The sequence below is a fragment of the Equus quagga genome, chromosome 5 (genome assembly GCF_021613505.1).
Source record: "Equus quagga isolate Etosha38 chromosome 5, UCLA_HA_Equagga_1.0, whole genome shotgun sequence".
Taxonomy (NCBI): Eukaryota; Metazoa; Chordata; class Mammalia; order Perissodactyla; family Equidae; genus Equus; species Equus quagga.
The window spans coordinates 94,652,308-94,672,814 of NC_060271.1; the positions used below are offsets into that span (position 1 = coordinate 94,652,308).

Sequence of the window (20,507 nt, forward strand, 5' to 3'; positions counted from 1 at the left end):
TCTGTTTTCCTCCTGCTCATCTCTTGGTGACTAAATGTTTCTGGTCAGCCATTAAAGAGTGAATGAGAAATGTGATAATGGCGATGATGACGACAATAAAACTCCATGGTGTATCTGAGGGGAAATTTGGAGAGTTTTCAATGGATTTTTAAGAATGTTTTATTCCCAGGAGTCAGCAGTATATAGTGAATGGAGCATCGACTTTGGAATTGGAAAGACCTGAGCTTGATCCCTTGCTTTGTCCCTTCATTCATTCGATAAAGGCTTATTGTGCCAGACACTGTGGTAGACGCCAGGGATATAATGATGAAGAAGATGTGGCACCACCTTCAAAGAGTTTGGTCTAGTGGAGAATACAGGCAAGAAAAAAGGCAGGTAAGTCCAAGGTTCTAATAGGAGGGCACTTACCCACTCTTGATGGTGGGAGGTGCCAAGTCAGGAAAGACATCAAAGAAGAGGAAACGTTTACATTGAGCCGAAGAGAAAAGAGAGAAGAACAGGTGCAAGGATCTGGAAATAAGAGTGAGCGCTGACATGTTGTGTATCTGAAAATAGCTCTGGATGGTTGAGTGGCAGACATTGCAGGTTAGCTAAACTGAGAGCCATTTCTGTCTTCTTTTTTCTTTTCCACTTCCATCCTAGAGCCTTCTCTTGCAACTAATGATGGCTATGTGATACGTTTCTGAACAATGAAGTATTAGCATGATTTATTGGAGGGATTCTTGGAAAATTTTTGTCTTCATGATTAAGGAGGAAAGTCTGGCTGGCACAGACTTTCGCTCTTCCTCCTCCTTCTTGCTTTGAATGATGAGAGTGTGCTTACAGGAGCAGCTGCCGTTTTGTGACCATGAAGTAACAACACAGTATACCAGAAGAGAGTGCAGAGGGAAAATAGAAAGAGCCTGGGTCCTTGCTGACATCATTGAGCCATGGTAGCAGCCCTGCATTTCCTTCCTACAGACTTCTTAGGTGAAAATAATTCTGTTTAAGCCACTATATACCATATTTCTAACTGATAGAGAATGCAGCATCAGATTGGAGTTTGAGCCGAGAAAGAAGATGAGGTTGGAATTATAAACCATATTAAGAAATTTAAGCCCTTCAAAGGCAATTGGAAATCTTTGGCAAATAATTTCTCTAAGCCTCAATTTCCTCATCTGTAAAGCAGGAATAATAATGTCTTCCCTGTGGCTTATGAAGATTAAATGAGATAATGCATGTAAAATGCCCAATAGTGTTGGCACTTAACAGGCAACTTAATAATCTCCAGCTATTTTTATGATGATAACAATAAGAAGGAAGAAAAAAACGTCAATGGTCTGTGCAACCCTGAATTGGTAGACGTAGTATACAACTTCTCTGTTTTCTGTGGCTGCTTCGTTCATTCATTCATTCATTCATCAAATATGTATTAAGCAACAATTGTGTGTCAGATACCATGTTAGGCCAGGTCAGATATGATCCATGCTCTCGTAGAATTTAACCTTCTCATGGGAGGAGACAAAAACAAGCAAACTGGGAAACAAGATAATTTCAGCTCTGACCGACTTGTTCTCCAGGTTGTGTAGGAAGTTGGTGGCGGAGAGCTACTTCTTGGAAGTGGGTCTCTCATCGGCAGAGAGAAGAGTTCCTAATTAATCTAAAAATACCAAGGGAACACATGTGCTAAAGTGAATGAGCTTCCTTAGACAGCATTATTAGATAGTATGGAGTGTGGATTGGGAGAGAGGAAGGATACAGAGAGGGAAAAGGAGCAGGGACTCCCTGAGAAGCCCTGTCTTTGGACTGTTTCTCGGGCCCTTAGTGAGGATCCTTCTCCGTCCTGAACACAGACCGCAGCTTGGTGGCACCCCCCAGCGAGGGAGCCCCACTATACAGTAACCTGCAGGAAGTAGCCTAGTTGTGCTCAAGCATTTTGTAGGAAAATACGGATACTTTTACTTTTCTTTTTTTTTTTTTTTTGAGGAAGATTGGCCCTGTGCTAATTGCTGCCAGTCATCCTCTTTTTGCTGAGGAAGACTGGCCCTGAGCTAACATACGTGCCCATCTTCCTCTACTTTATATGTGGGATGCCTACCACAGCATGGCTTGCCAAGCGGTGCCACGTCTGCACCTGGGATCTGAACTGGTGAACCCTGGGCCGCCAAAGCCAAACGTGCGCACTTAACCATTGTGCCACCGGGCCGGCCCCTAGGGTACTTTTAAGGGAGCGTAGTGTGGGCTCTGGAATTAGACTGTCTGGGGTCGAACTGAACCCCACTCCTGAACAGCTGTGTGATCTTAAGGTCTTACGTTTCTTAACCTTGCTGAGTCTGAATTTCCTAACAGCACAATGAGGAACAGTAATAGTAATGACCACCTAAGGTCATTTTGAAGATTGAATGAACTAACCTATGCAAAGCGCCAATGCCTAGTAAGCATTCAATAAATACTCTTGTCAGTTTCCCCAGTGGTAGACTCTCACCTATTATCTGACCTGTTGAACTCAACCATCAGTTTTGGGGAATTCACAATCTCTCTTTCTTTTTAAAAGAATATGAATTATGTTTTAAAGAAACTTTCTATTTTAACATCAGTGATTTTGTCCACTAGATCTTATGAGGAGTCTCTAAAGATTACTGGCAGTGGTTTTGATACCAAACCTGAAGTGAGTTCGCTCACCCATTGCTCAGCAAGCCAATCTCTGACACCGTGTGTGGTGGAAGGAAGCAGGAATTTTATTTTTGCGCAACGCTGAGCAAGGAGAGAGGGCAGCTAACGCTGAAATCCCAAACTCCCCAAAAGCTAAAAGGAAGGGTTTTTATTTGGGGTTCTAGGTAGGGGAGGGGAGCATATGGCCTTGCTGGTCAGGGCTTTCCCACCAGCCTGTGTCTGGCCTTGAGACACTTGCAGAGAGGAGGGAGCTCATGACCCTGCTGGTCAGCAGCTTTCCCACCAGCCCGTATCTCTTTGCGGGAGGAGATGGTCCAGGTGCTTGTCCTTGACGGTGTCTGTCTCCATGGAGGATAGCGGATTCTGGAGCCAGGAAGCCAGGGAGTAAGCAGGGAATGAGTGTTTTGGTTTTAACCCCATATATGCTGGGTTTAATGTGGGGAAACTGATATCGGAGACGATATCAGTTCGGTGCTCTCAGAAGAAAGTTCTCTTAAGTATACTGGGATATGAGCCATTCAGCCCAGGAGACTAGGATGCACAAAGTAAGTGGGTTCCCCTTTAGTCCTCCAGTGGGGTGTTCAGAAACCAGGTCATCTCATCATGTCTGTGTGAACTGTCATTTCCACATGCTCATGTGTTTCTTCTATATGAGATAGGATGTGGCCAATGTCACTTTGCAGAAGCTAGGGGCTTTCTCTCCCTTCAAAGCTAGAAAATGTTCATTCATTGAACAGATGTTTACTGAGCACTTACTTTATGCTGGCAGTGTTTTTCAGAGCACACAGCATTTAACTCTTCTGGCACCTCTCTCAGAGAGGCCTGGAGTTTGGGTGGCTTCTTGATAGTTGTCTATGGTTGGTGCAAGACTGTGTATAACCAGATGAATAGCTTGTTTGCCTGTGAATGATCATCAGGTCCTGGGTGGTTGACCATCTTTCCTGAATTTCATCAATAGCTGAAAGACACCAGAATTTCATCTAGTTAGGCAAACTGTTCTTCCCTCTGTGAAAGAATACTCCTGTATAAACTTTCCTGCTGTGATAGCATGATTTTTTTTTCTCTTGAGGAAGATTAGCTCTGAGCTAACTGGTGCCAATCCTCTTCTTTTTTGCTGAGGAAGACTGGCCTTGAGCTAACATCCATGCCTGTCTTCCTCTACTTTATATGTGGGACACCTACCACGGCATGACATGCCAAGCCGTGCCATGTCCGCACCCGGGATCTGAACCAGCGAACCCCGGGCCGCCGAAGTGGAACCTGCGAACTTAACTGCTGCACCACCGGGCCTGCCCCTGTGATACCATGATTTTAAGATCCACTTTCTCCTTATTGGCAGCTCTCTGAGTCTTCGTTTTTACTGAGAATACCTTTTTTCTTCTGTCTCTGAGCCGTCCGCCACACCATGGTGTTAACTGGCTGTGAAAACCATTTCTCTGCGTGTGGCCAGGGCAGACCAGGCAGATGAACCAACCGGATTTTCTTTGTCTTGACAAAGACAGTTTTGAGCTGTGAGGGTAAAACACTGGTGGCAGCTCTTTATGGGTTGGTCCTTCACTAGGGCAGGTTCTTGTGAACCTGACATAAATATGAACATTAACACTGCATTATAAAGGGAATCCCAAATAAACATAAAGGCAATGTAAGCATTGGTGTTCCTCAAGAGAAACCTCCCCGTTTTGTACTCTTCTATCAAAGCAATAGAAGGTGAGTGAATATTTTGGCTCAGGAATGATTTCTACTGTGAACAACAGAAACTTGGACTGCAGGTTTATTTTTCCCACGTAACAAGCTGGCATTATTAGCTCAGTGGTTCAATGACATTAGAGCTAGTGTCTCTAAGATTCTCTTGGCCTTTTTTTTCCTGGTAGCAAAATGTTCTAAGTCCTGACACCACATCTGTGTTCAAGGCAGGAAGAAAAGGACAGTGCCAAACCTGTCTCTCTGTTTTATTAGGAAAGTTAAACTTTCCCCCAAAGTCCCTGCCTGACTTCCCTTGACAGTTCATTACCAGGACTGGGTCACATGGCCGCCCCCCAGTGCAAGAAGGACTGGGAAAGTGGACAGTGGGTGGTCGTGATTGATTTACACCAATCAAAATTCATTCCCTGGGATAGGACATATTTTCACTCCAGTCAAAATTAAGGTTTTATTAGCAAGAAGGAGAAATAGATATGGTTTAGTCAGCTAACCATGTGTGCCGTATCGTTCATTTTCCCCATCATTTTTGCCATCAGGAGCCACATGGAACAGGCTGTTGGAAAGCACTTAAAAGGACCGCTATTTTCCACTTTATTCTCAATGTGAGTCAGAGCACAGCAGGAACCAGGAACACCCACCTTGTAAGTGGGAAATGTTCTCATGTTGTAGTTCGTGTCTTTTCAGGGCCACTACCTCCTCCAATTCACTCCTACATGGAGACCAACAGGCCCACCTCATTCCCCAACCTCCCTCTAAGCTTGGTTCCAAAACCTTTTGTTGGCTGCAGAGCAAACAGCAGAGCTCTTCTGCTGGTCACAGTCATGCACACCTTTTTGGGCTGATAATAGAGGGGAAAGTGGGATGTCGGTAATAGATGACTATTTCAGCCAACAGATGCTCTTTGTGTTTAAAATGAAAAGGAAAGCAAATCTCTAAGCCCTACACATTAGAGATCCAGAGATAATGCATGATGAAAGAATTTAAAGTTAGTATCACAGCTCTACCAGGAAAGAGGAGACACAGTTTTTATCACTGGTAGCGTAAGTAGAGTGTCTACACATTGACTTTTTGTTTCAGCCTTATCTTATGTTAATGTTCTCTTGTTGTAGAATGTTTCCTCCTCTGGTAGCAATAGATTTGAATTACGACCTGTTGGTTTGTAGTCCTGTTTCTGGGGGGAGGTTGGAGGTAGTTGTGGGGAGGTGGGTGTAAGACAGACAGGGGATGTTGAAGATGCAGCTTGTCCACATGCTCTTCATCTTTACCAATACCACACTTGCATCAGTGCAGGCGAGGGCTGAGGTCTGCTGGGTGCTGAACAGTGCTGGCTGTTTGACACTTACACAAGCCTAAATTGACTTGGGGCTTGCATTACTTTCTAGAATGGAGGTTGGTCATGTAGTCTGTATGAAAAAAAGCCTTCTCGTGACCTAGAAAGGATTATTAATCTTGCCCCTTTCGTAGGTAATTTTCCACTCCTGGCTTTAGGGGCAACCATGATGGACTAAACCAAAGGAATTCTACGTAGCAAGTCCTTTATTTTTCCATCTAGTGGATAAAGAATTTTACTGGCCTCTGATTAAAGTTTGCAATTATATTCCAAATGTCCAAAGTCGTCCCATTATTGATATTGTCCTGAGAGGGGGGTGGACAGTTTGGTTGTGCTGCTCTCTTAGAGTCAGTTGTGGGGCTGTTAGGGATTAGCCAGGAACAGTAGATGAAGCTGGAGCTGGACACACCTTCTCAGGACAGAAGCACATTCATCTAAATTGAAATCTAAGATGAGCTGTCAACCTTACTCTTGTTAGTCCCTACAAACATAGGTTCGCTATCTGCCACCTAAGAAGGGCCAAATAAAAACTGGAACGCCAGGCTTATGGCAGGGAAAGGGTTTTTATTTTGGATGACATCAGCTGGGAGATGAGAGTGAGCCCTCAAATTTGTCTTGTTTCATCTCGTCTTCCCAAAAGAGGGGCAGCAAGGGGTTTTAAAGGTTTGTGAGGAAAGTGGCTGCTTGTAGGGGGGCGGGGTGAGTCAGTGGCCTTGCTAGTCAGGGCTTTCCCTTCACCCTGTATTTGGCCTTGCGACACTGCTTACTGAGAGGAGGAGGATAAGGGAATTTGCAGGTGGGCGACCTTGACTGTCTCCATGGCGCATAGTGGATTCTGGAGCCAGGAAGCCAGGGAGTAAGCAGGGAAAGAGTGCTTTGGTTTTAACCCCATATATACTGGGTTTAATGTAGGGGAACTGATATCAGGGCCAGCATCACACTCAATGACAAAGACCCAGACCGTATACAGTTAAATTAGAAATGAGTGAAGGATTTGGGAGAATTCCTCAGGCAGGGGGTCCATTCCTGTGTTTACAAGCATAGAGGAAGTTTTCTTTCAGCATTTATGCTTTAACTAACTGGCAAAGGAGTGAAAATGCAAACTCAGGATTTTTAGTAAAGAAATTTTGATTATTCTTATGTCTTTTATACATTTAATAGAAAACATTAAGAAACATGGAACTTAGAGTTTTTGGCTTCTGGTGATTTTAAATGAAAAATGGAGTTGGTGCTATTTTCTTTCTTCCTTCATAATATTTTTATAGGTTTGAGAGGTTTTAACTTACTTTGAGGAAAATAATTGCAAAAAAGTGACTGAAAGGCAAAAAATCCAAAATGAAATCCTAAACAAACAAAAAGCCTAGTATCTTCTTGACTCTCGTTTCTCTCAATTTCTTCAGCTAAGTTTTCCCTTATCTGCCTTGCAGGTGAAAATCCTAGAATGGCAGAGGGAAGAAATCCTCTTTCTGTAATTCCAGAAGAAGTAAGTGTTTCTATCCTCGATGGAACTGACTTATTTCCCCCAGGAACCTTTGTGTCCCTGACTCAGGCTATACTCAGCTCCTTGTGGGGTGGGTTTATCAGCCCTGACCTGCTGCAAGAACTGACGCCGGGAGTGCAGACCTGTTCAGCTTTCACAGGAAAGTCTGCCCCGAGGGCTTTGCGGGAAACGATGTTGTGGGTGGAAATTGTCAGTTTTAACCTTTCTAGACTCGATTATCTTATTTCTATTGTATGTTATTTCCTGAAATGAGCTTTTACAAGTGTGGTTTCCAGAATCATTTTAACTTGACCTTTCCCTGGATAATCACTTTCACAGGAACCTTCTGTGAGGAAGTGCCTTCAGCTGCCATGTGGTTTTGTTGTTATGGCATCCCAGCTCACAGATGAAGAAAGTGAGGTGGTTCTTTTGGGGGGAATTTATCTACCATGAAAGGGTGAACGTGCAGCAAGTGTGAGATGAGACTTGTGGTACATGTCTCTGGTGCTTTAGGTTGTTATCTTTACCCCTGATATGGCCACAAATAATACCATTTTCTTGGGGATCTTTTCTCCCAAGCTGATTTAGGAAGAATTAAAACTTATTTTTTTCATCTTGCAAAGTAGGAACATTGCTACCATTGGGGAAATATAATTAAAAGCCAAATCTTCTCCCAACCCAGAAATCCTCTCCACAAAAGTAGTGGAGAAAAAGAGTTTTATTACTGAATAAGTGTTAAACCAGAATGAGGTGATGTCATAGGCAATCCGTTAAGAGATTGCAAAGACAGAAAGAAATCTCATTCCCTTATGTAGCAAAGCAGATACAACCCATTCCATGCGTGTTTCAAGATAAACAGTAACTAGTCCTCAAGTAAGAGGATTTGACGGAACCACTTGTCACACATAGTCCATCCTAATTTCACCTGGTAATTGGGGTGACCCTCTGTGTTGGCTTATTGGCTTTATCCAGAGGAAAACAAACGTCCTGTCTTTATGACAGGACGTAGTTTTGCAAATTGAAGCAGGGCACCCACCAAAGTTAGGCTCCTACCTTCCCACAGAAACTGGGAGGCAGGGGTGCTATCTCCCTAGATATCTACCTTTCAGAGAGATGGCTACCAGGTCCTTGGAGAAGACATTTCTGGGTCCTAGAGCTGACAAAAGGCCTAGTTAGTTTTCAAAAGGATTTATATACATCTCAGAGGAGAAAGTACTTACAATGGTAAGTTTTCTAAAGTAAATGCTCTAAGAAAAAGGAAGTGCGAGAAGTTTCTTCTATTATTTTCAACAGGGAGAATTAAGCCTCTTATTTTTAATTTTTATTTGTCCTTATACCACTACTGACTCCAGTGAAAAATTCTGGCAGGCGCTGACCGCAGGAGAGCTAACCACAATAACCCCCACCTGAACCGCAGGAGAGCCTCTGAGAGGAGGGCCTGTGCCTTTAAGGCTGAGGAGGTCAGAGAGAGGACATGACCGGGGTTGGCCCTTGAGCTGCACCCAGGAAATCAGATGCTCCTCACCCCTCCCCTTTTCTTGAACGTATGTTCTGCCCACAGTTCCACAGTGGGAGCCATTTTCAAGGATGCGGCCTTGAGTGAGCAATGTGTTGCTGAGACCATCTGGACTGAATATGTGACTGAACCCAGGGAAGGCCTCTGCATAGACTGTTAAGATTCTGGCAGGCAGATGCAGAGATCCACTTGTCTTACGGCCGCCCAGGACAAGCCTCGTATGTAAGTTCCTTTGCTTGTTAAACCTGCTGCCTACCCATCTGGAGTGGCCTGCCTCTTTCTTCAGTCTCTCTTGGCTCTCTGTATATGGGGCCAGTTTCAGATCCCACCCAGGAAGCTCCCATGGTTTAGGACCAAAAGCATGGGGAAGAATTAACCAAGAAACTTGTTTCAACTGCAGAGTCCTGAACTCTAACCTATAGTCCCAACCCTAGACAGTATAATTTAGTCTGTTTGAAAAAGGACTCAGGAATCTGAACTTTTAGCAATATTCAAGGTGAATTTAACACAGGTGGCCCTCAGAACACTGAAAAACCCTAGCAGAGTGGATTAAGCTGTGGAGTCAGGCCCAACTAGGTTCAGATCGTTACTAGCTGCGCAGTCTCAGGGAAGCTACTTCTTTGAGCAGCAATGTCCTTATGCACAAGGACATTTACTTGTCAGGACTGAGTGAGGATGACAAAAGGAATGTAAAATGCCCCAAACAGTGCCCAGAGTGTAGCATGTGCTCAATAAATAGTATCTGCCATTCCTCTTATTATTGTGTAAGCCGTCAACCATAATTATATAAAGGTTTAGAAATGGGCCTCCAACTAAAGTTGAAAGGCCGCGTGAACTCGGAGGGAGCTGTATGATTTGACAGGTGAAACTGACCTCATGAGTGACCTCATGGACTTGTTTTTGCAAGTAAACATAAATGAACTTGAGCTAGTATAAACATGACAAAGGAAAATGAAACACGTTTCTTATAAGGATACTGGGTGTTGTCAGGAATGTGTGCGTAGGAACGCAGCTGCTGAATCTTTGGGAGATCCAGGAGGCTGAGAACTTGGGCTGGAGCTGCCTCGTTTTGTCTCACTTGGTTTTGAGAAGCTACTTCGGTCTCTCTCCTCTCTGTAGACTACCTCCCACCTTGGATGTGAACCTGAGGCCCGGGATGGGGTGGGGAGCCTGCCACTCTTGCTGGCAACCGTTAAGACAAGCATGAAGATAAAATCCAGGAAGCTAAGCATGGAAGAGGGAAAGCAGACAGAGCCAGGAGCCCTGGGGCATTGGTGAGCGCCAGATTGCCCACGCTGGACCTCTGGTAATGTGAAGCCATTAAACCCCTCTCTGTTTAAGCCTCCCCAAAAGACGGCTCCTTTACTACTCGTGGCTGAGTCCTCGCCTTACGGAAATGGGAGTCTGGGGGGGTAGAGTCACATAACAGTCATTCCCAAGTGACACTGGGACAGTTGCTCTGCTCTCCTTTGGCCACATGTTCTGGGGACATTGTGCCAGATTCTAAGCTGATTTACTCATAGTGTTTGACCAGAGTCTCCCCTCCCTCGGGGGACACATGCTGTCTGGGCTCTGTGACCGCGTCTCTGTGGTGGGGCAGTCTGCTCCCGAAGGGTGGCCCGCCTCTCCTCCCATCATGATGGAGAGGCAGCGGAGAATTCTGCCAACAGCAGTGTGCACTGCTTGTCCTTCAACTGTCCCCTGTCCAGGATCTCACCTCCCCCTGGGCTTCCCCGAGTCCTCTCCCACTTCTGGGTTCAGTAAAGAGTGATCCTTGCCCTGGGAACTGTCTTTGCCCTGCCCTGTTAATTTTTCTGTTTTATACTCTGGGGGCCCTCATGTCCAGCGGAGGCGACCCATACACGGTGTAGGAGGTGTACTGGGGAGACGGTACTAGGGTTAGGTACCCTGCTGTTCTATTTGTATCATTAGCTAAACAAATTATTTCCATCCCTCCTTGATGCTACAGGTGCCATTTCTTGCACAGACGTTGCATTTGCCTGCTCACTGATGTTCTTACCTCCTCCTTCCCCAGCCATCTTGTTTACACTATCACCAGGGTCGCTCTCTGAAGGGCTCTGGCAGAGGGCACTCAAATTCCCAGACATGGATTGGTCATGTCATGAATAGGTAGGACCTTGGCCCCGAATATGTCTCCTCTGTCCTATGTTCTGTCCCAGGTAGTAAGCTGGGTCAGAGGCTTCCGTCCCGGTTCAGTGGTGGTCACCTTACTCTGTCTCTTCCTCTGAAGCTGTCATTATTGCTCAGGCCCTGCCTAGCTGGAAGAAGCTTGGAGTTAAGCCTAAACCACGGGCTTTAGCCCAGTTTAATAAAAATCTCTGCAATGGAGTGAAGGGCACAAGTCCAGCCCATACTAATGAAATGGGTCATATTTTCCATTTTCTCTTGTTTCATGGGCATTTAACTCCCTCAAGAATATCACAGGGAAGAGAATCCAAGATAGGGTTCAGGTATCCTGAGTCCTCTAGTCAAACAGCAGTTAATAATGCTCCAGAGCCCCTCAAAGTCCGACAACTCATTAGAAAAAGATATTTCATCTTGTCATCACCTTGATTCTCTCTGTCTAGCGAAGGGGTTACAAACTCAGGTTTGTACCCTTTGGAAACCAGGCAGTTAACATAAATGAACAAAGCAGTCTGGGAGTAATCATGAGGCCCTCGTCATCTCTTATTTTCCCATCTATGGTAGAGATGTGGGTTCAGAGAAACATTTCTCTCTATTTCAAGGAAAACAAGGTCAAGCTCAATGATAAATGGCAGTTGACACTCGTCCTTAATGTGGTAAATACAATAGAGAATGGTAGGGACTGTGGCAATCTGGAGAGTGAATGCCTCGTGTGAGTAAACCAGCTGCTACTCATATCCAGCTGGTTAAGTCAATGTGGGAATACAGGCCTACTGTTGCTAGAAGTTCTATATATTTTTTTTAAAAAAGCCAGATATCAGATTTTGGTGTGTGTGGGTGTGGGGGGGAATTCCTGAGTTTTAAATATTAGCTCAGTGTTTAAAAAAATGATCACTGTGTGGATCAGTTAAAAATTTCTGGGAGCCGCCAGGTTATGATCTTTGGCTCAGAAGATAAAGCTAAACCCACTTAGCTTGATGCATAAACTTCTTCATGATTCTACCTGCACTGCCTCTTGCCGCATTTCCTACTTCTCTTCGGACACTCCACGGCCACTCAATGCTACACTTTGTGGTTTTGCCTGGATCCCCCTGCCTCTTTCCTGACCCCATCCTTTAGCACATACTCTTCCTTGGAATGTCCTTCCCTGGCTGATTAATTTTGTAAATAATTCATTCTTAAAAATCGATACCAAAATCATCTCCTGTTTCAAGACTTTCACAACCTCCCTGTCATCTCCCAACCAGGCAGAGATATAGCGTCTCCTTTCTCTGGGCTTTTTGAGCAAAGTACACAGTCTTCTTACAGAACTTATCACAGTCTCTTGTAATTATCGGTTGCACGCCCATCTTCTCAGCTCGCCACTGAGGCTGTGCCTGTGCGTTCCCAGCACTCAGTCTGGTGTTTGGCCCTGGCTCAGTGCTCAGTGACCGTTGTTTGAATAGATGTATAAACAAATTCACTATGCACGATGCATATGTGAAATTTAATTTTCTTGCAAGACGGCTTCACGTTTGTTTTAATAAAATATTTGTGTAAGGGTGGTATTAGTTATCACTTACATGGTGCACATTTTGAATGATCTAAAGCATAACTAACCTTAGAAGTATTTATCTGTTGCTGACCTCTCGGGCGAAAACTACTCTTTTCCAACTAAAGGAGGCCATCTGAAGTGGCATCCTCACTCCTGAGCCAAAACATTAACATTTAATGCAATAGCTTCATGCTGTGTTAAGGGCTTATCTGATCAGGCAGGGATGAGAAGGGGCGGAGGGATGACATGGGGACTTGTTTTTCACACCACTCTTTTTCCAGGGCTATGGCAGGATTAACAGGGAGTTAAAACAAGGATGAATACATATGCTGTATCCATTGACAAAGCGGTAAAAAGTAGCTTGCTGTGAAATTCCATTTGCAGTTGAGTTTACTACTCTAAGTACACTCGCATCCCCTCCCTCTAGTCACCCATGTCACTTGACATATTTCTCATCTGACTGCTTGAAGATAGGAATTTTGTAAATGTCTCTCTTGGAGTTAGTTTTCAAAGAAAAGAAAAGTATGCTAAGTGCAATGGCTAAATTATAAATTTAACCAAACCTGTAATTCAAATAGGCCCCACATAATAATAGGCTGAAAGCTTGTCTGGCTGTGTTGGGTCTGGTTTGTTGTACATGGATTATGACAATGGATCCACAAAGCACCGTCCTTTAAGTGCTGCTACCCATTAGCTTCATCAAGTAATTGCAGGCTTGTAGGCATCAATAACACCTTGGGAAGGAGAAGTGAATCTTTCCCCTTACAGTTTTGGCAGGAAAGAAAAGTGCCTTGATGAATGTATGGAGGACGTGTGGATGTTCAGAGCCCAGAGAAAGGAAGGAAGATGAGTGTGCAATAGACTATCTTTGACTTGCTTAAATGAACACCTTGTTTTATTTCTACTTGATCCTCTTGGCTCATCCAGCACACAGTAGGATCTCAGTGAGCTCACTGCTGGTCACCTTCAGAAAATGCTATTTCTTGAAAATGTAAATTAAAAAAAACTGTTAATGAGAATGGGAAAGCAAATAGCAAGAAATGTCTTCCTAACTCTAGTTTAAGCAGGAAGAAAAACCACAAAGCAGTGAGAAAGTAGAGAGAAAAACCCCATCTATATGAAACTAATTATTTTTCTCCCCAAATCAAAAATTTCGTGTTTTCGGTTGACACTCATCTTGGAAAGGGCCCAGTTTTCTCTGGTCTGAAATATTTATTAATATCTCTGGAATGAACAACATGGAAATCTTTTGCTTTAAGACAAGTTTCAGGTCAGTAAAAACAGTCAAATATATATCCAGATTAACTTTACATTAAAAAAATGTTGACTTTGAGAGATTCAATTGCCAGATACTTTTCCTCTTGGGTGAGATAAATTGTTGGGTGCTTTCTCAGTGTTATTAAAACATACATTTTTACTGTTAGTTCAGAATTTACTGAGGGACCCACAAGAGTTTGAGTTGTCTTAAAATTAGGTTAGGCTGGTTTGGAGGGGGCTCATTTTGGGGAAAGAAGGTCATACTTAAAGCCGTTCTTAGTAATTCTTCTTGTCTTTAGCTCCACATCTCATTCGTCAAGGTCGTGAAGGGTTATTGACATTGGATGCATATGAGAACTACCTGGGGAGCTTGAAAATGTACTGGTGCCCAGGCTTCCTCCAAATATTCAAATTTAATTTCTTGCTGTGGGGAGAATGGAAGGGGCATTTGTAGGTATGTGTGTGTGAGTGAGGGTTTCAACATTCCCCCAAATGATTCCAATGTGTGTTCAGAGTTGAGAACTACTGGAATTATGAAGAAAGGGGTGACTTGCTGTTATGGGTTGAATTATGTTCCTCAAAAAGATGTGTTGGAGTCCTAATCCCTAGTATTTGTGAATGTGATCTCATTTGGAAATAGGGTTTTTGCGGATGTAATTAGTTAAGTTAAAATGAGGTCACACTGGATAATAGTGGGCCCTAAATCCAGTATAACTGGTATCCTGATAAGAAGAGGCGTGACACAGAGAGACACAGAAACAGAGGGAAGATGGCCGTGTGAAGAGAGAGGCAGAGATTGGAGTTTTGCTGCCACGAACCAAGAAACACCAAGGATTGCTGGTCCCCATAAGAAGCTAGAAGAAACAACGAAGGATTATTGCCTAGAGCCTTCAGCAGGAACGTGATCCTGCTGACGCCTTGATTTTGAACTTCTGGCCTCCAGAACTCAGAGAGAATACATTTCTGTTGTTCTAAGCTACCCAGTTTGTGGTAATTTGTTACAGCAGCCCTAAGAAATGAATATACCTCCTGTTCCCCATCATTTAGAAGTAGGTATGAACTCACAGGAGAGATACTAAAAGGAAATCCCACTTAGTAAGATTTGTTAGATCTTAGAAGAGTTTCAGGAAGAGATTTTGGACTGTTGGCTGTTAAAGTAGTGTCATCAACCATACCAGTTTCCCCAGGACTGAGGGAGTTTTGGGGATGAGCAACTTTCAGGGATTGTCCCAGGCAATCCAGGACAAATTGTTCACCCCAAACAGGATGGATGCTTGTCAAATCAGATTGTCAGAGTCCTGGATAACAGTAGCAAAACTGATGTGGTTCCCTAAATTCGTACAGAACTTAATTCAAAGCAAATAAAAACACACTGTTCTGAACTACTCTAGCTTTGGTGTTTTATTTCTAAGATTGAACTTGTGTGTTCAAGGCCAGTGTGTTTTTTTTGAGACTTTTGAAACAAGAAGATCAGCAAGTAGCCAGATATCTTTCACCAAATGAACCTGTCAAAGGTGAGCAGTCCTTCTATTTCCAGTCTATAATGGAAATCAGGAATCAGATATGGATTCAGGAGAAGCCTGATGATCTGAGTTGCCCGGCTGAACTCCTTCCAAGAAACACAGTCATCTCAGAGGAGGCAGGATTTCTGTTTCATAAATGAGAAGTGATGGAAGCCAGGACTCCAGGGTGAGTGAGAACACCTCTCAGGAAATCATGGAGATGAGTCACTTCCTCTAAGGTCTCAGCCAAGAGTCACTTTTATGCCTTTTAGGTAAAATCGCCTTATGATGAAATCCTTAGGTCACAGGAGCCAGACCACTTTGGCTGAGCTCTAAGATCCACTCTCCCATGGTCAACTTGGTTATAGGGTGAGTCGTGTTATACTTGAGTTTCCTAGTGTCTGTCAGTCGTGACAATACTTGTACGAATGTGCTAAGTTTGAACTCTGATTCTTGAAAGAAAACAAATATCACTGAGGTTTCTGTGGAAGAAAGGATGCTACTTTCAAATAATAGGCCATTCATTCTCTTTGATGGAAGGCACAAACTTTTTTTAGTTAGAAAGTGTTTTCTAATAGCAAGTGACCTATGCGTTCAGGAAGAAATTCTAATTAAATATCTAGTCCAACTGGGTTATTGCCAAAAGGTAAAAGGTTTGCTCTCAAGGACACTCAAATTTCAAGTACTGCATTGGAGGAAATAGTGGTTCTATGTTGCATATGCAGGAGTAACTGTGGAGGCCAGAATAGGACAAAAGCCATCCTATTTTTAAAAATTTTTAATTAAAAAGATTTTTACATTAAAAAAATTTAAATATGTTTACCATATAACATTGTGTAAATTTAAGGTATATGACATGTTAATTTGATACTTTTATACATTCTAATATGATTGCCATTGTAGTGATAATTAGTGCTTCTTTCATGTTACATAATTATTCTTTCTTTTCAGTGACGGGAATTATTAAGTTCTAGTCTCTTAGCAGGTTTGATGATTATAATACAATATTGTTGTCTGTGTTCACTGTGCATTAGATCCCTAGGTCTTATTTACTAGTTGTTGCAAGTTTGTACCCTTAAACAACATCTGTCTTGTCCCCCCAACCCCCATCCCCTAGTGACCACCATTTACTTTCTGTTTTTATGAGTTTGGTTTTTTCAGATTGCACACATAAGTGATGTCATACTGTACTTGTCTCTGTCTGTCTCACTTATCTCACTTAGCATAATGTGCTCAAGGTCCATCCACATTGTCCCAATTAGCAGGATATCCTTCTTTCTCATGGCTGAGTAATATTCTATTCTCTCACTATATATGCACCACATCTTCTTTATCCATTCATCCATTGATGGGCAATTAGATTGCTTCCAGATTTTGGCTATTGCGAATATGCTGCAACAAACACGAAAGGGCATATATTTCTTCGATATCCTGTTTTCACTTCACTTGGGCATATACCCAGAAGTAGAACTGCTGGATCAGGGGCTGGCCCGGTGGCACAGTGGTTAATTGTACGCATTCTGGTTCGGCAGCCCGGAGTTCGCTGGTGCCGATCCTGGGTGTGGACATGGCACTGCTTGGTAAGCCATGCTGTGGTGGGCATCCCACATATAAAGCAGAGGAAGATGGGCACGGATGTTAGCTCAGGGCCAGCCTTCCTTAGCAAAAAGAGGATTGGCAGCAGATGTTAGCTCAGGACTAATCTTCCTCAACAAAAACAAAAACAAAAACAAAGAATTGGTGGATCATATGGTAGTTGTATTTTTAATTTTTTAAGGAAACTCCATGTTTTCCATATTGGTTGAACTAGTTTACATTGCCATCAACAGTGCACAATGGTTCTCTTTACTCTACATCCTTGCCAACACTTGCTATCTCTTGTCTTCTTGATGATAGCCATTCTAAAGGTGTGAGGTGATATCTCATTATGATTTTGATTTGCATTTCCATGATGATTAGTGATGTTGAGCATCTTTTCGTGTACCTGTTGGCCATTTGTATGTCTTCTTTGGAAAAATGTCTACTTAGTTCCTCTGCCTATTTTTTAATCAGATTGGTTTTTACTTTTGTTATTGAATTGTTTGAATTCTTTATGTATTTTTGATATTAACCCCTTATACAATATATGGTTTGCAAAAGTTTTCTCCCATTCTGTTGGCTGCCTTTTCATTTATTAGCTGCTTCTTTTGCTGTGCAGAAGTTTTTAAGTTTGATGTGGTCCCATTTATTGATTTTTACTTTTGTTGTTTGTGCTTTGGTGTTATATCCAAAAGATCATTGCCAAGACCAATGTCAAGGAGCTTTTGCCCTACCTTTTCTTCTAGGAGTTTTGTGGTATCAAGTCTTATATCTAAGTCTTTGATCCATTTCTAGTTAATTTTTGTAAGTGGGTTAAGTTAGGGGTCCAATTTCATTGTTTTGTGTGTGTTTATTGAGTTTTCCCAACACCACTTGTTGAAGAGACTATCGTTTCCCCATTGGGTGTTCTTGGCTCCCTTGATGAATCTTAGTTGATGGTGTATGTGGAGGTTTAATTCCAAGCTCTCTCTGTGTCTATTTTTGTGCTAGTACCATACTGTTTTTATTACTATAGCTTTGTAGTATGGTTTGAAATCAGGAAATATGATACCTCTGGTTTTATTCTTTTTCCTTAGGATTGCTTTAGCTATTCAAGGTCTTTTGTGGTTCCATACAAATTTTAGGAAAATCCACCCTGTTTTTAATGTTCCATATTTCTTTTTTGTGTTGTTCAGAATGGACACTCATTTGAGAATATCCTATTGAAGAACTATCACAGAGCATTTCACAGACTCTGTAAAAACTCATATTTTTGACTAAAAGTACTAAATTTCTTTAGGACCGAGAGCAGGCATTCTTGAGGACCAATATTTGTCTTTATTTTCTGTGTGACTTTTCTGTACTTGGTCATCTTTCCCTTCTCAAATAGAAGAATGATAGGATTGGCTCAGCCTCTGAGGAATATTCTGAAGATTGACTAATAGCTGTAGAGCACTTTTCAATTAAAAAAACAAAAAGCATTATGAATGTAGAATACTACTATTAACTGGCAGCATATAACTTCAAGGCACCAAGCCATAATTACCCCATTAAATAAATGAGACCACTCATCACGCCTTTGAGCTGGGCTGGAAGCTGCATTGATAGTCACAGTTTTGTCGGTTGTTCTCTTTTGTAAAATGTGAGTCCAGGTTGATGAATCTCTTCCTCACATGACAGAGAAATCTCTTAGTTCTTTTTGGCCCCAGTGCTTTTGGCCACAGTGGCAAGTAGGGGTATACTGACTTCCAGCCTCAGTAGGCAGCATTCATTACTCTACACACCTTCATCAATGGTCCACTGACCTGTTTTTAAGAAAGGATAATTGATGCTATGTCAAAAGGCTACAGAATGTTCTTCAAAGCCTTTCCTTTTTCTGGGCAGGGGATGTGATGGGGATAGTATTTATATCTCTGATTTTCTGATTTCTATGTCATAGCCAAAGCTGCCAAAGTTACTGAGTTTTAGATTCTGTTTGATCTTGGCTTTGTGCAATGCAAAAATCCCCTCTATATTTAAAACCCACTGCCACAAAGTCATAAATAAGTCTGAGGCACATAATCCTCCCCTAGCACACAACTTAATAAATAAGCCATGCAACTCTGCATACTCATACTGATTTTTCCTAAGAAATCCATTCTATTCAGTCTTTTAATTTCCCCAGTGTTCACAGCCATGCTGACATTTTCAAGAGATAAGCCCACACACTTTTTCCTTAGGAAAAAAAAAAAAGGTTTGACTAAAGCAAAATGTGTTCTGTGGTAAATCACTATTTTCAAGCAGTGCCTTTTGTTTCCTTGTTTTTTAGATTACCAAAGGGATGAATCTCTATCCTGTGAAGAGCATAGCTGCTGATCATGCCAAAACTGGAGCCATCTTAATGTGAACAACAGCTTTCCTCCCCATAATGCCCGTGCCAGCCATTGAGCCACCCAGGAGGATCTGGGGAGCCCCAAGTCTTCAAAGCAGAAACAAAAGGGAAGACTTGTCCGAGATTACCTTAGTAATAAGCAGCTAATTATAATATTAATTTGCATAATACCCTCCCTTTTAGCAGTGATTTCAATGCGAAAACCAAGTGGTATTAATGAAAAAAAAATAGTTTCCAGCTGCCTAAGCCCAGAGGCTAATCCAGGAATTGATGCCCTTGCAACAATGACCATAAGATCTCCTTGTGGGCAGAGCCTCTGAAGGCCTGTTTGGGCAGCTAACCCTTCTTTTGAGCGCTCTTTTTTACCTTCAGTGGTTGAGACTGAGGTCTTAAAACTGCTCCTGCCAATGACAACCAAAGTTACCTGCCAGAGCAGAAAGAAACAAAAGAAAAGGAAAATCTTAAATTATGCGTTCCCTTCTTTAGAATGGGCCTGTGGTTGGGGGCTGGCATGTGGGCATCAGTGGAAGAAATTGGAGAAGGTGGAAGTGTTCATGTGAAAAAAAATGGTTCAACAATTTCTTATAAAGTTAAACCCTATGACTCAGCAAATCTACTCCTGGGTATGTACCTATGAGAAATGAAGCATATGTTCACCAAAAGACTTGTAAAAGAATGTTCGGAGCACTTTATTTTTCATAGCCTCAAACTGAAAACAAACCGAATGTCCATTACCAGGAGGGTGGAAGAACATACTGTGGAATATTTACGTAATAAACTAATAAAATACAGACATACACAACTTGGATGAGCTTTGAAAACATTATATTGAGTGAAAGAATTCAGATGCAAAATAATTCATACTGTATGATTCCATTTGCGTGAAGCTCCAGAACATTCAAGGCTAATCTATGGTCATAGAAATTAGAACAGTGGTTGCCTCTCGGCAGTGGTGGTAGGATTGACTGGAAGGGGCATGAGGGAAATTTCTGTGGTGCTGGAAAATTTTATATATCTTGACCAGTGTTATGGTTACATGGATATATACGTTTGTTGAAACTCAGCAAATAGACACTTAAAGCCTATGCATTTTATTTTATGTAAATTATCTCAAATTGGAAAGAGAAAAAAATTCAAATTTTTATATTGTTCATGTTCCTAACTGATTAATGTGGCAGCAGTTGGCTCATTAGCAGATTGTTGCAGTGTGGAAAAATTTTGTTCTCAACCCAATGGTTTGTTTAACTGTGCTCACCGGGAACTCTTAATCCATCAAAAGGATTTTAAGATCCTAATAATTAGTTTTAGCACTGCAAGAGGACAGACAGACACAATTCACCTTTTTGCCAGGATTGACAGATGCTATTTTGATAAGCACAGGAACCATCAGTTCAACTAACCAGCCGTTAGACCAAAGTTGAGTTTAGGTGAGTGGAACCTTCTAATTTGTTGAGAGCTGACA

The 20,507-nt window shown here is 42.3% G+C and overlaps 2 long non-coding RNA genes across 2 annotated transcripts; both read left to right on the forward strand.

The window, feature by feature from the left end:
* Positions 1-259: 259 nt before the first annotated feature.
* On the forward strand, positions 260-8,895 carry LOC124240257 (uncharacterized). The gene is made up of 3 exons (XR_006888817.1): positions 260-375; positions 7,111-7,166; positions 8,725-8,895. It is a non-coding gene; the product is annotated as an uncharacterized LOC124240257 (long non-coding RNA).
* Positions 8,896-9,828: 933 nt separating this feature from the next.
* Positions 9,829-19,847, forward strand: LOC124240255 (uncharacterized). Its single transcript, XR_006888816.1, has 2 exons — positions 9,829-9,985; positions 18,983-19,847. It is a non-coding gene; the product is annotated as an uncharacterized LOC124240255 (long non-coding RNA).
* The last annotated feature ends 660 nt before the right edge of the window (positions 19,848-20,507 follow it).